Raw genomic sequence first — 13,317 nt, forward strand, 5'->3', positions numbered from 1 at the left:
CTTGATAGCAAAGTCACTACTGCACCAATACGGAGAAGGAAACAGAGCAGCCCAATAAAGTGGTATTCCAACAAGATAACAGCTATAAAGCACAGTTGAGCCTCGGGGCTTGAAAGCTGATAAATCGGTAGTGACCAATACGCGGCTTATCTTAATGGAGGGACATCACTTTAAGAATCGTGAAGTTATAAATTTAGAAATCTAGTAAATATATATCTTTTAGCTGCACGCTGTATCCCGCATATAGCAAGAAAGGCACCTGGGAACCTATCGTTAAGACTGTCAGTTCCAATAAAAACAACTTCCTTTTGTACCCTTCTTTCCGCTGAATTCTCGAGGCATTGCGTGTTGGATAAATAAAAAAAACAATATAAAGTATTTTAGGCATGTAATTATGTTCAAGTTCAAGCGGGTGAAACCTCGAGCCATAGTTAGTATAAAATAAGTATATATAATACATTTATACAATTTTATCAAGATTCATTAGTGGCTTATTGTCATGCAAAATTCTTCAATAGTTCGTAGAGAGAACTAGCTACGAAGTGCTACGCGATTAAATACCGTAGCCGCACTAATAAGAGAGACACAACTGGCAGACCAAGACTTCGTATGTTGTTAACTCCATGTAAATTTAATACGAACTAATTTTGTTATAAATAGACAGCATGTATGACATTTTATATTGTTAAAACCAGATAAATATGAGGGTTATCGTTTATCCCTTGCCCCTGGAAATTTATCTTTTTATGAATTAAATAATTTCTCCTCGTCCGCTCCCGAGACATTGAATACATTATAAATAGTAGAGTTTCATTCATGAAGAATTTGGGCTTATTGTAAAGAAATAAGAGTTGTTTTTTCAGCTTCACGGTGTATCAAGCATAATATAGTAAAGTAGGCAGAGGGAATGTCATGTCAAGACATTTCGTTCTCTATGCATCGCCTAATTTTCGATACATTGCGTTATGTAATGGCGATACTGAACAATCAGTGCGAAGAAATGAAAATACTTCATTCCCCCAAGCACGAATCGAACCCATAAGCGTCGCGTAAAATATTTTTTCTTTTTCAGCTTCACACTATATTCCGTATATATACGATAGAAGTTAGTTTTATATATAGAAGGATAGGCAGAAGGAATCTAGTACTAACGCACTGCGTTCCCCACTTTCTGGCGAATTTCCGATGCATTGCGTGTTGAGTGACGAAATTCAACGCCCTGCTTTGCTTTGGTACCAGAGAGAAGAAATTAAAATATTAATTAATAACAATTCATTCCCCTGACTGGCAATCGAACCAACAACCGTCGGGTTACGCTTGTGCCACTGGGCCACGACGCCCCGGACCAGCGGGTTAAATAAATCGCTACGTAAAATGCATAGCACTCTCTTATAGAAATAACTTTTAGCCTCTCGACGGCAATAACAATATTTCTTGCCTGAGAGCTTTTTATCCTGAAGGAGTGTAACTTCATTTAGAACTTAGCTTTATAAGCTTAAAGAACGGAGAGCTCTAACAGACGCGTAACTTTGGCGGTACCTACGTCGAGTAAATACAAGAACTAAACTTGGGTAATGAGGATTGGTGTATGCGAAATTATTCGTGTTTTTGTTCTTTAGTTAGCTTATGTAATGTTATAATATATATTTAAAAATGTTTATACATAAATTATTAATTAGCTTTACCCAATATCACATGGAACCATTAAATATGCACAAGCACAACCAGACGAAAACATAAATCAAGATCGTTTCCCAAATACCATAAAGAAAACCAACATTTTTTGACAAAAAAAAACGTATAATTTCTACCGTAGCCCCGTAGGCCGACATCGTGGCAAGCTGATTACCATGGAAAACGCATTAGCGTGCCACATAAATTCAAACCCAGGACCCCGTATAAGAAATCAAATATAATTTACGACTTACCATAAGTTTCTCGCATCCATTTTGTGACTGAGAGTCCGGGCCGCCGTGAGAGTGCAGCATCTGTAACAATAAAATGATATCTTTTTACAAATTCGAAATGGTACTCACTTAGTTTGTGGGTAAATAGGTATGTTTTTGTCAATAGAAATACAGAATAGTTGTGGGTTCGATTCATGATGGTTCTGCATATCTTCGCACAGCTGGCTTAACGTAAAACGTATTAAATCGTATCTTTTCGTTAATCGTATTAAATAATATTTTCCGTAAAACGTAAATAAGTAATTCAAAAAGATAAAAAAGGCAATATGATTATATTATATCACATAAATTCCTGTTAAATGAATCGCAACTGAAACAGATATCACAAATAGGAAGTCCTGAACGTCCGGCGTCGACTCAATACGCAAAGTTAATCCGATGGAAGAATTTCTGGTACGAGCCCTTTTGGGCTCAACGGGTCGAGCAAGATTACAGATGTATGTAATTGAATGAAAATATATAGGAAAATCAATGTTTTGTACAGTAATAAAGCAAGAATTTAATATAATTCGTAGCAGTTCACAGTTACGATGTGTCTTATATAAAGAAAAACAGCTTAATACGTTTTTCCGTATTCTGATATGCGGGGAAAAGCTTGCATAAAAAAGTTCCCCACGCACCGCGCAATCTCGAGAATCATACGCTAGTGCGACGCTCTTCCTCTGTGCCAACACGGCCTAATACAATATTAGTAATTTCCGAGGAGATAGATATATAGATTTTGTAAAGAGTTTATAAAAATAGCTTAGAAAATTACTTTGCAAATAAAGAACTCAAATTAATATCATGTTACATTTACAATAAAGATAATGCTAATTCTAACAGAGTAAAACAATCTTGTTTACATCGATTAGCTTAATTTGTTTATGTATGTAATCTATATATATAAAATCGAAAGGTCACTCACTCATCACGAAATCTCAGAAACTACATGTGCTAGGAATCTGAAATTTTGCATAGGAGTTATTTATAGGACGTAGGTGCTCGCTAAGACGGGAATTTGCAATATTCGATTTCTAAGGGGTTGTTTTTAGTGTTGAAAGTTTGTATGAAACTTCGTTACTACAAATTCTAGAAGTAACAAATTTTGCATAGACGTCACTAGGATGTAGTCATGGAGACAGAAATTAATAATAACATAGTTCACGCGGGTGAAACCGCGAGCGGGCCGCTAGTATATTTATATAACGAAAAAATACATATTTAATCATATCCAATAGGATACTCTTCATGAACCTACAATCTTTGCTATCACGCTACCTTATCAACACGACGAAATCCAAATAAAAAATGCAATAAAATACTCTCTTTTCATTTTTTTCATATTAAATTCTTTCGCAACAGGAAAATCCACCAATTTTTATGTGCCCGTGAGAATACTTGCCAAAACGCGGCGTGCTCTGTCAGGAGATAATCTCTATGGTCCGTTCAAGGTAAGATTGATATCAGAAAAGATATAAGGGTATTAGTCTACGAAACTTAAACTAACTCTATTTATTATATGTGATGGATTGTCCTTTTATTTTTTTTTAGCTTCACGCTGTATCCCGCACTTAGCAGGATAGGCAGAGTTCATATCAGACAAAGTGCGACGTTGGGTACTGTTACGTAAAAGTAAAATAAACGACGTAATGATTTTGAATCTCTTTAGTTCTCCTTTCACCGATATTTGTTGTACTAAGAAATGTCCACTAACATTTAACATATTTTTTAATAGTACAATTTAATACAAAGTTTTGATTTAGCAGGTTCACGCTTTTTCCCGTCGGTCCCTTCCCACTTCCCCAATTTTCGAAACAATGCGTGTTGAGTGGCGGAACTAAATACCAAAGAGGGATAATAAATAAGTTAAAATTTAATTTTAATTCAACTTAAACACAAATCATCGACTCTGAGCGCGGTCGTTAATTAGTAGCGAAACAAAATTATATGAAGCATGCGGTATGCATATTCAATGAGCTGAACGATATCTTTGAAGTGAACCCACTTTGAGGGATTACGGCTTTTGTTCTGGATGCGGTGCCGCTCGCTACCGGTGCTTTAGACGAGTGCAAAACGTGAACCTTTTAGCTTTTTAGCATATAGCAGGGTAGTCAGAGTGAACCTAGTGTTAAGATACTCCGTTCTCCACTTTCTGTTGATTTTCGAAGCATTGTACCAGAGCGAAGATATTAAAATATTAATAAATAATTGTTCATTTTCCTTAAATGTAACTTGCTAGCGTGTGGTATAGTTACTTTAAGTTGTGTAGACTAATAATCTTATAGTTTTTTAGTTATTAGGATATATGTATGTTTACTTTGCCTTCGAGGCCAGTCATGGTGCAAGGGGCACAAAGTGTGACGCGACTGATAGTGGGTTCGATCCCCATTCGAGGAAATGAAATATTTATTCGCAGTGGCGGAACTTAACACGCAATGCCTACAGAATTCGGCGGAAAGTGGGGAACGGAGTGTCTTAACACTAGGTATCCTTCCCCCTAGGTAACCTTAGCAGAGAAGAGGATTAATATTAATAGGATAATTTTAATTGTAAATATTACCTATTACTATAAAATTAATTAATTCTAAATCAACCGTTATGCAGCAGCACAGTGTTTGGAATTATTTTCATTACATCATAACAAAAGAAATCGCGGCGTTAAAATTCGCCAGTCGATGCTCAATATCTCAAAAATATAATAAAAGGTGCCGAGTCTAATTGGAATCCGTCAAATGGTTTTTTTTGCTTCATAATATTTCTTGCTCTAGACTAAATCAATAGAACAATCGATTGGAGAAGCAATTATTCGTGACGACGCCCACCACTCGCCTTAATCCGAGTTAGAGCGACAGAACGGCCACTCGTAAAATACCGTTCATCCCCATTATCATAATTTATTCGTGGACTGGAAAAATAACTCTCGTTTACGTTTCGTTGATTCTTCTATTTTTTTGTGTAAATACGAGAGAAACATAGGGCGAGAATGTATGTTGATTTTTATATATTCATTGGGCATTTTTTTTTAGCTTCATGCTGTATCAAGCATGTAGCAAGGCAAAGGCAGAGAGAAGGGAGGGGACTGTTCGCCTAATTTCGAGAATTTGCCCTTTGAACGTGCTAAATCTTGTTACCAGAACAAGAAAAACGTAAATAACTCATTCTGCTGAGTATGACTAGAACTCATAACCGTCGCTTATATGAAATGACGCTGTGCCGCTGCTCCAAGACGGCCTTTCTATCTGCAAATTTTAATGAGAATAACATTTACATAATTGCTGTAAACATTTCTTGTTTCGTTTTAACGACCGTATTTTTAAAGAAAATCAGTAATCTTAAAGATGAATGGCAAGTACTATACTAGAACATTCTAGTTTTAGTTCCAAGCATATGTATACTACTACGCAAACTTTACGGAACTAATTTTCTCACATAACTCAAACAATATAGCAAAGTAGCGTAAAAGCGAAATAAGTAAATAAATGAGTGGCTGGCTCTCGCTAAAGGTCCAATAATCCTACTCGATTTATCCTAGAGCAGTGATAGTGTACTCAGGAGACCGCTTGAAATTATTTTTGTTTAGAGAATATACTATATACCTGGTGTCTTTTTTGTAACTTTAACATTGTATCTCATATATAGAAGGGTAAGCAGAGGGAACCTAAAGACACTCCGTTTCCTACTTTCCGCTAAATTTCCGAGATGTCACGTGTCGACCAGAGGAACTCAACGTCGCGCTATGTCTTATTACCAGAGCGAAGAAATAAAAATAACACATTCCCCCCGAAACGGTTTACAGTCAGGTGCTGTCCCTACACCACGACCTCTTACTTTAACAAAGCCATTAAAAAGCAAAGCCTTTACATAAATAAAAAAATAACCTACAGAATACAAATAAATAAAAGAAAACTCGTCAGTCCGTCCATTTCAACATACCTATACAAGTCCTAGACAAACATTGGCAAAGCAAACGTTACTGGTGGAACGAGTAAATATACATTTGTAAAGGTGAGCCGATGGCCAGTCGACAGACGGGCATTAGTTAAATGCTTTCAGCGCTCATTTTTAAATAGACTTTTGAATTCATTTGAAAATGTTAGCGCTTTTTAGAAATAAAATTCCGGTCAAGTGCGAGTCGGAAGCGCTTATCGAGGGTTCCGTATCAATTTCATGGTTATATGTCAACTGGAAGCAAGTATAGTTTATTAAAGTTGAATTGGAGTCTACATGATCACATCTTTTGATTACACTGTATCTTGAATTTAATGACGTAGACAGTGACAGACATGAAACCTAGTGTAAAGACATTCCGCCCAATTTTCGAGAGATTAGTATACGGATATTAGAGATACGTATTGAGTGCTGTATATCAGAGGAGCGAAAATGAAAATAGTTCAAATATAATCGTCACGTATAAAAATTTAAAATATCTTTAAACAGTGTACTTTAAAATATAAAATCTATATTAAAATATATCTCAAATATAGATCTTAATAATAGAATCACAAATAAAGAAAGGCCTTTTAATTAAATTTAGCTAACTAACTAAATAATAAACAATAAAAGATCACTAACAAAGGTATATTTACATCCAAAATATATAAAGTTCGTCTCGAATGGTGCTTCAATTAATTGAAGTATTATAAACATTAAATAACAAATACGATGGGCACTAGAGAGCTTTTAGAAAAGTTAAATATAAGCCGACCTTCGGAAAATATCGATCGGTGTATTTAAATTTACAAATTACTGACACGCCCTGGAGATATGATAGACATTTCAAATAATTACCCTTGAAAGTAATAATATATATTATAGAGCAGAAGATTTTGCTTCATTAAACCGGTAGGTTAATATTGAAAGATTATTTTTAAAAGCTTTTGTGTAATTTGGTATTAGTAAGGTAACATTTTATAGTTTTCAAATCTTGCAAACTATATTCATCCACTTCCTGATATTCAATTGAGTTGAAATTTTGCAACGAAGTGTAGGTCAGTTGACAATGCAGTGATAACCACAAGGTGAGATAGAACTATAAGACCAGCTAAACTATTAAAGATAAAGAAATGGTTCCTTATTTTAAAATTTTAAAATATTTCATTTCCTCGAGTGGGAATCAAACCCACAACCAGTCTTTGTGCCTCTGCGCCACGACTGGCCTCATACATATCCATACCTATATTATAAATTCGAAAGTAACTCTGTCTGTCTGTCTGTCTGTCTGTCTGTCTGTCTGTCTGTCTGTCTGTCTTTTCCGCAATCAGGGCCAAACCGCTAATTTAATTGTGATAAAATACTCATATAGAGATACTTGAGGGTCCCGGGATGAACATAGGATACTTTTTTTTTCTCATATTTGTAATATTTTCGTTATATACCAATATATTAAAATAATTAATTTGACAAGGAATTTATTCCGCCATGTTAATAACAATCGTCGCTACGCGTTGCTAAGCAACAGCTTGCAAAGTTTGCTGTTTTAAGAAAACGTCACCCACAGTGAGTTTGCTTAATGCATACATGGTGCGCGCCGATATAGATTTATACAAATCTCTTTATACAAATCATTAACAAAAATTAGATGATTTCTATAATTTATATTCATCCTTATGAAAATAAATATAATAGTCACTTTTAGCATTTCATCTAGATGGAAATTATAATTTACTGTATAACATTCTAATAAATAATTAAGATGTGACTGCTTCCAAATGACCTAGCCTTCGGGCGGCATAATATGAGTATGACCGACGCGAACGGGCGGATGACTTTGATGATTTTGTAAATTTTTATAGATTTTCGAATTACTATTATTTTTTATGTAATTATTTGCTGCTTATAATTAATTTATCTCAGTTCGGTTATCTATACCGATGTTATATACTTAAAATATCGTAATTTTAATCATTTGAGATTTTATTTAATATTGTTCGCAAAAATTAATAATTATTTAATATAGAAAAATGTTTAGTACGCGCGCACAGCAAACTTTAGGTTTTTTTTTCTAATATTAAGAATTTCCTTTAGTTACTTTTACTTCTTTGGTTTGTTCATTTCGGTTACTCAGATATTTTTTCTAATAATAAATCTCCACTTATTATTATTTTTTAACTTATTTTAATGATTTAGGCTTATATTTTCGCGGGCGTAGCCGCGTCCGGGCACACTAGTTTTAATATATAACTTAATTAAGTCCCAAGAAGTCACTCAACTTACATACACACAAACAACTTTAAAAGATTCTCTGAATAGATAGCAAATTGAGGAGTTGTACGAATAGTTCATACATTCTGTTCCAGTCGGGGGATTTTGTTTAATTAATGAAATAGTTTCTAAACCCGACCCGCTTTTGGTCTTCAGTCTATATAGATTTCTGTGAACATGTTGGGAATAATTGTCGTTTCGAACGTGAAGTGGAATTGAGCTTTATTATATTAGTTAACCATGAGCTTTTGAGCCAACAGTCTATATTATTGTTTAATTAATTTTTTAATTTAAAATATTATTAATTAAATAGTCATTAATATAATCCCCTGAATGAATGAGGGCTGGATAAAAGTTACTACGATTTCAAAAGAACTTTAGGAACTTTTTCAGATTTGCAGTTTTTCCCGCATACATTCCTGTATATGTAGGCTGAAGGAACTCAGTGTTAATATAATCCGTGCTTCACGCATCGCCCAACTTTCGAGACACATTGAGTGGCGGAACTCAACGCTGCGCTATGTTTTTTTAACAGAGTGAAGAAATTAAAAAAGTTATTTTCCCGAATGGGAGTCGAACGCACAACCGACGCGTTTACTTGTGCAACTTATATTCAAGGTAGATACAACCTACACACCATATAGAAATAGATATACAAATATTATCTAGTTGTGATCAGAGACGGTCGTAAATCTTTGTGAATAAATCATCTTATCTTTGGCATGAAAAAGTGTGATTGAACAATATCTTTTCGATATTCGATTTATACGTTTTTGTTCTGAGACAAGTCTTGGCGCACGCGTGTGACAGTATCTTAAAATTATACATTTATTGTATTATTCTAAATTTTATCGTTAAGAATATTATAATACTAAAATAAAAAAATATATGAATTTGACAGTATCTTAAAATAATACAATTTATTAGAAGTATTTTGACTAAATTTATGATGGTGGTTCCCCACCATCATAGGTCGGTAGTTTATAAATCGAAGTGCAGTGCTTTTTAGAGACATTCTGGACGGGCTTCCGGACTGAACAAACGTAAGTGCTGCTTTCTATTGATATTTTTAAAATGACTATTTACAGATAAATTATTGTGCTTTTGCTTATTATTTCTATTATTTAATTAAATATAAATTATCTAGTGCTTTTATTTAATATTTCCATTATTTAACTAATTATCAAATATATAATGGTGTATTTACTAAATTTATTAAATAAGGGAAATATAATAAATTAATTTATGAATTATGAAATTGGATTTAATATTCAAGAATATTTAGAGGACAAACATGTATGGAATTAATGTCTATTAAATGTAATAGAATGTAATGATAATAAATTGTACCATTGACTTTGAAAAGAGCAACTGTTGAGTTTCTTGCCGGTTCTTCTCGGCAGAACTGCTTTCCGAACCGGTAGTAGCTTTTTGTTCATATGTTCATTCGACAATTCAAAGTGCTTATAATAAAAGTCTATTTGAATAAATATTATTTTGAATTATTTGTTTCTCTTATCCCGTCCATAAAAAGCAGTTATAAGAATTTAAATAACTTTTCAGTAATAGATTATTTTTATACATTATAAATTATTAAATACTTAAATATTATAATATTACTTTTCAGTAATATTACGATTCAGTAATAGATTATTTTTATACATTATAAATTATTAAATACTTAAATATTATAATATTTTAAAAATAATATATATTTATAAAATATTATATATTTGATATATTTTTATTATAGAAATAAATGAATTCTAAAAAGTAATAGATTACTTTTATTTAACATAAATTATTAAATACTTAAATATTATAAAATTTATTATAAATATTATATATTATATATTATTTTTATTATAGAAATAAATAAATTCTGACACGTGCGACTGTAAATGCGGGTTCCGGTTGAGGGTTCCGTCTTAACCATCACGAAGAAACGAAAACAATTTATTTTCCTGATTGACCTCTGCGTGACGACGGCCTAACAAAAAATAGATACATTTAACTCACTCAATTTTCCACAACACCGACGTTACCCCTTTACACGACCACCCTAAAAATAAATTCAAAAGTGGCCGTAACGATCCTAGTTTATTTATATACCTACTAAAGGCATCGCCCGAGGTTGGATGGGGGCTCATGAAATTTGCCAAGGCAGGGTTAGGATCAAAATAGACATTACGAATACATGAATAAGTTGAGTAATTATATCCATACCGAATGCATGTTCCGCTAAAGTTACTTAGATTCAAATGATATTATTTGAATGATAATGATATCGATAATCGATATGTATGACTTCCCAGTGCGATGATTGTAGATACAATTACAACTCGGGGAAAGGATTTTTTTCTTTTAACCATTAAAAGCAAACCAAGGCGTTGAGCTTCGCCACTCAACACGCAGTCTCGAAAATTAGGCGATAACTAGGGAACTTGAGAGTATCTCAACCCTAGGTTCTCTCTGTCTACACTGCTGATTCCCGCACGGAGTGAACCTAAAAAAAAAACTAATATTTATCACACAACACAACGACTAAAATACATAGCTCGCACACAAAAAGCCTATAAAGCATATTCTAAAAACAACTAAAGACCATATTTTCCCGAAGTCGCGCGTCGCCTGCCGTGTGTATAGAGCATTACTCACGGCCGATTGCCATCTAATCGGCGACAGTTAGGCGTTGGGCGCTCTCGGCTCGGTCGAATTTATCAGCACAACGCTCGCCAGAGGACCGACCAGCGACCCTGATGTTGAACTACAAAATTTTGATTACACTTTCATCTCGTTACGTCGTAAGTGTGAGTTCGATTCTTATTCTGGGGAACGAACTATATTCATTTTTTTGGAATTATACATGTACCGAAAGCTGCGTCACGTCGGCGTCATCAAAAATTTTTATACAAGAAACAAATATTAAAATAAATACAAGTTTTCTTACAATTAACGAATAAAACTTGAAAATAATGAGAGGTCGAGGTAGATAGTGCCTTTGGAATTCGGCACTTACGTGAATGACGTGACCTATTTCCGTTGAGTGGTGGTACATTTTTCCACGCTCAACCCGTAGCCAGGAACGGAGTATACCTACCCCATTATAAATCGAAGTACTATATTTCATTATTTCTTTATATTTTATATTTCATTATTTCTTTATATTTCTTTCGCTTCACTCCGTATCCCGCATAGCAAGGTAGTATGAGGGAAGTTAGTATGAAGACATTCTGCTCTCTATGTATCACTCAATTGAAACATTGCGTGTTGAGTTGCGGAACGCAATACTACGCTTTAACTTGTTACCAGATCTTCAGAAGCCGTGCTCTTGCACCACGACTGGTTTCATTCAGTGTTCATATTTTTTCTACTATTTTCTTATAATATTGAAATTATCGTCATAGACGACAATCACACAAACAATTCAGAAGTCTATCATCTATATTTTATTACTTGTATATGTATTACTTGTAGTATGTAGATATATTAAAATGATTCGATGGTCCCTCGGGGCATAATTGAATCGCTTCGTATACCTCACGCAGGCAGCCAATCTTACTTTGATTACATTATTATGTACCTATATTAATACTTATATTATAAAGACTTGTTTGGTATTAGCAATGAATCGCATAAAAGTTAAGAACAAATTAATAATCTAGATATTAGTGAAAAACTAGATCATGCTATTTATAGCTTATGTACAAGATAAACAAGAATTAGGAGAAGAATGAAACAATTTCTTTCTTTTTCAATAAAAAAGCTGAGGAAACCTATGACACTCCGTTTCCCATTTTCTACCCAATTGTGTAGACAGTAGTGGAACTCAAGGCCGCGCTTTGTCAACCAGAGAGAAAATAAAAAAAAATTAAATATAATCATTCCGCCGAGTGGCGATCGAACCCACAACCATCGCGTTTACAGTCACAGGTTGCCCCACGACGCCCTCAACCCTTTAAGAATTAGTTCATTAAAAAATAAACATTTTACTCAAAATGAATTATTCAAAGGCTTCTAACAACAGCGCATAAAAAATTGAAAAGGATAAGTCGGTTGCGATAAATTTGCCACCGAGTCGAACCGGACTGGGGGTTGACGGGGGCGTTTTTTGAGCACGAGACGGGTACGATGCGATTTAATTATCTTATTTTGAAAATAAAATTGTAAATATATAAATTAATTGAACTATGTGTAAATCCATATAATAATATTTATATTCTTCATATATATTTATTTTGATAAAAAAAGAATTTTAACAATATTATTCAATAGCATTTTTTTAAGAAATAAAGTAACACGTTCTATAAAAAAAAACATTTTCATCTTATGTGCTCAATTTGTGTTTCTTTTTTAGAGTCATATTTTAAAAACAATATTTAGTAAAAAAAAACCTATAAAGGAAATTAAAACAAGTAGTTCAAAATTAAATCTAAAGTAAAAACATCGCAGTCGTGTCGCAACAGTGGAGTATAAAAAGTAGAACTCTCGAAGCCCGCAAAGTACGCGAGGGCGGAATGCGTAATTGGACACGTGACAGCGCCGCCAGATTTCTTCCGCATTGAAAATAACTAAGACCCTTACTAGCATTTTTTATTTTCCTTTATTCATACAAATATTTATACAAATATACCAATATTTATAGCCGATAACAGGATTCGATTTGTTTATCCTTTTCTTTGTTATTTCATAGCATAGCATAGGAGACAGGTAATGTAACAATAAATGATGTTGACAGACAGACGGACAACAAAGTGATCCTATAAGGGTTTCGTTTTATTCCGATTTTTCCGAAAGGAGTAGTTTGTATTTTTGTTACTATACGTACTATACTATATTGTAGAGATAAAACGGGTTGACCAATTTTAATGATACTTACTGTGTGACTAAACATGACAATAATCATTCTAAAACTCATCTACTTATATGTCGGTAAATAGCAAATGATTAACTAAATTAATTAAAAAAGATTGAGGCCGGTCTTAACGCAGTGGCACAAGCGTTTGAATATAAACGTGACAAGTCGAGGAAATGGATGCGATTATCACTTGAGGAAATTAAATATTTCATATTTTCATTTTTTCAATCTGACGTCGAGGCAAAAGCGCGGCGTTTAGTATCGCTACTCAATACGCAGTACCACCAGAATTCACCAGAACATGGGAAG

This window comes from Heliconius melpomene, chromosome 5, assembly GCF_056956725.1.
Source record: "Heliconius melpomene rosina isolate 202511_hmr_F chromosome 5, ASM5695672v1, whole genome shotgun sequence".
Classification (NCBI taxonomy): domain Eukaryota; kingdom Metazoa; phylum Arthropoda; class Insecta; order Lepidoptera; family Nymphalidae; genus Heliconius; species Heliconius melpomene.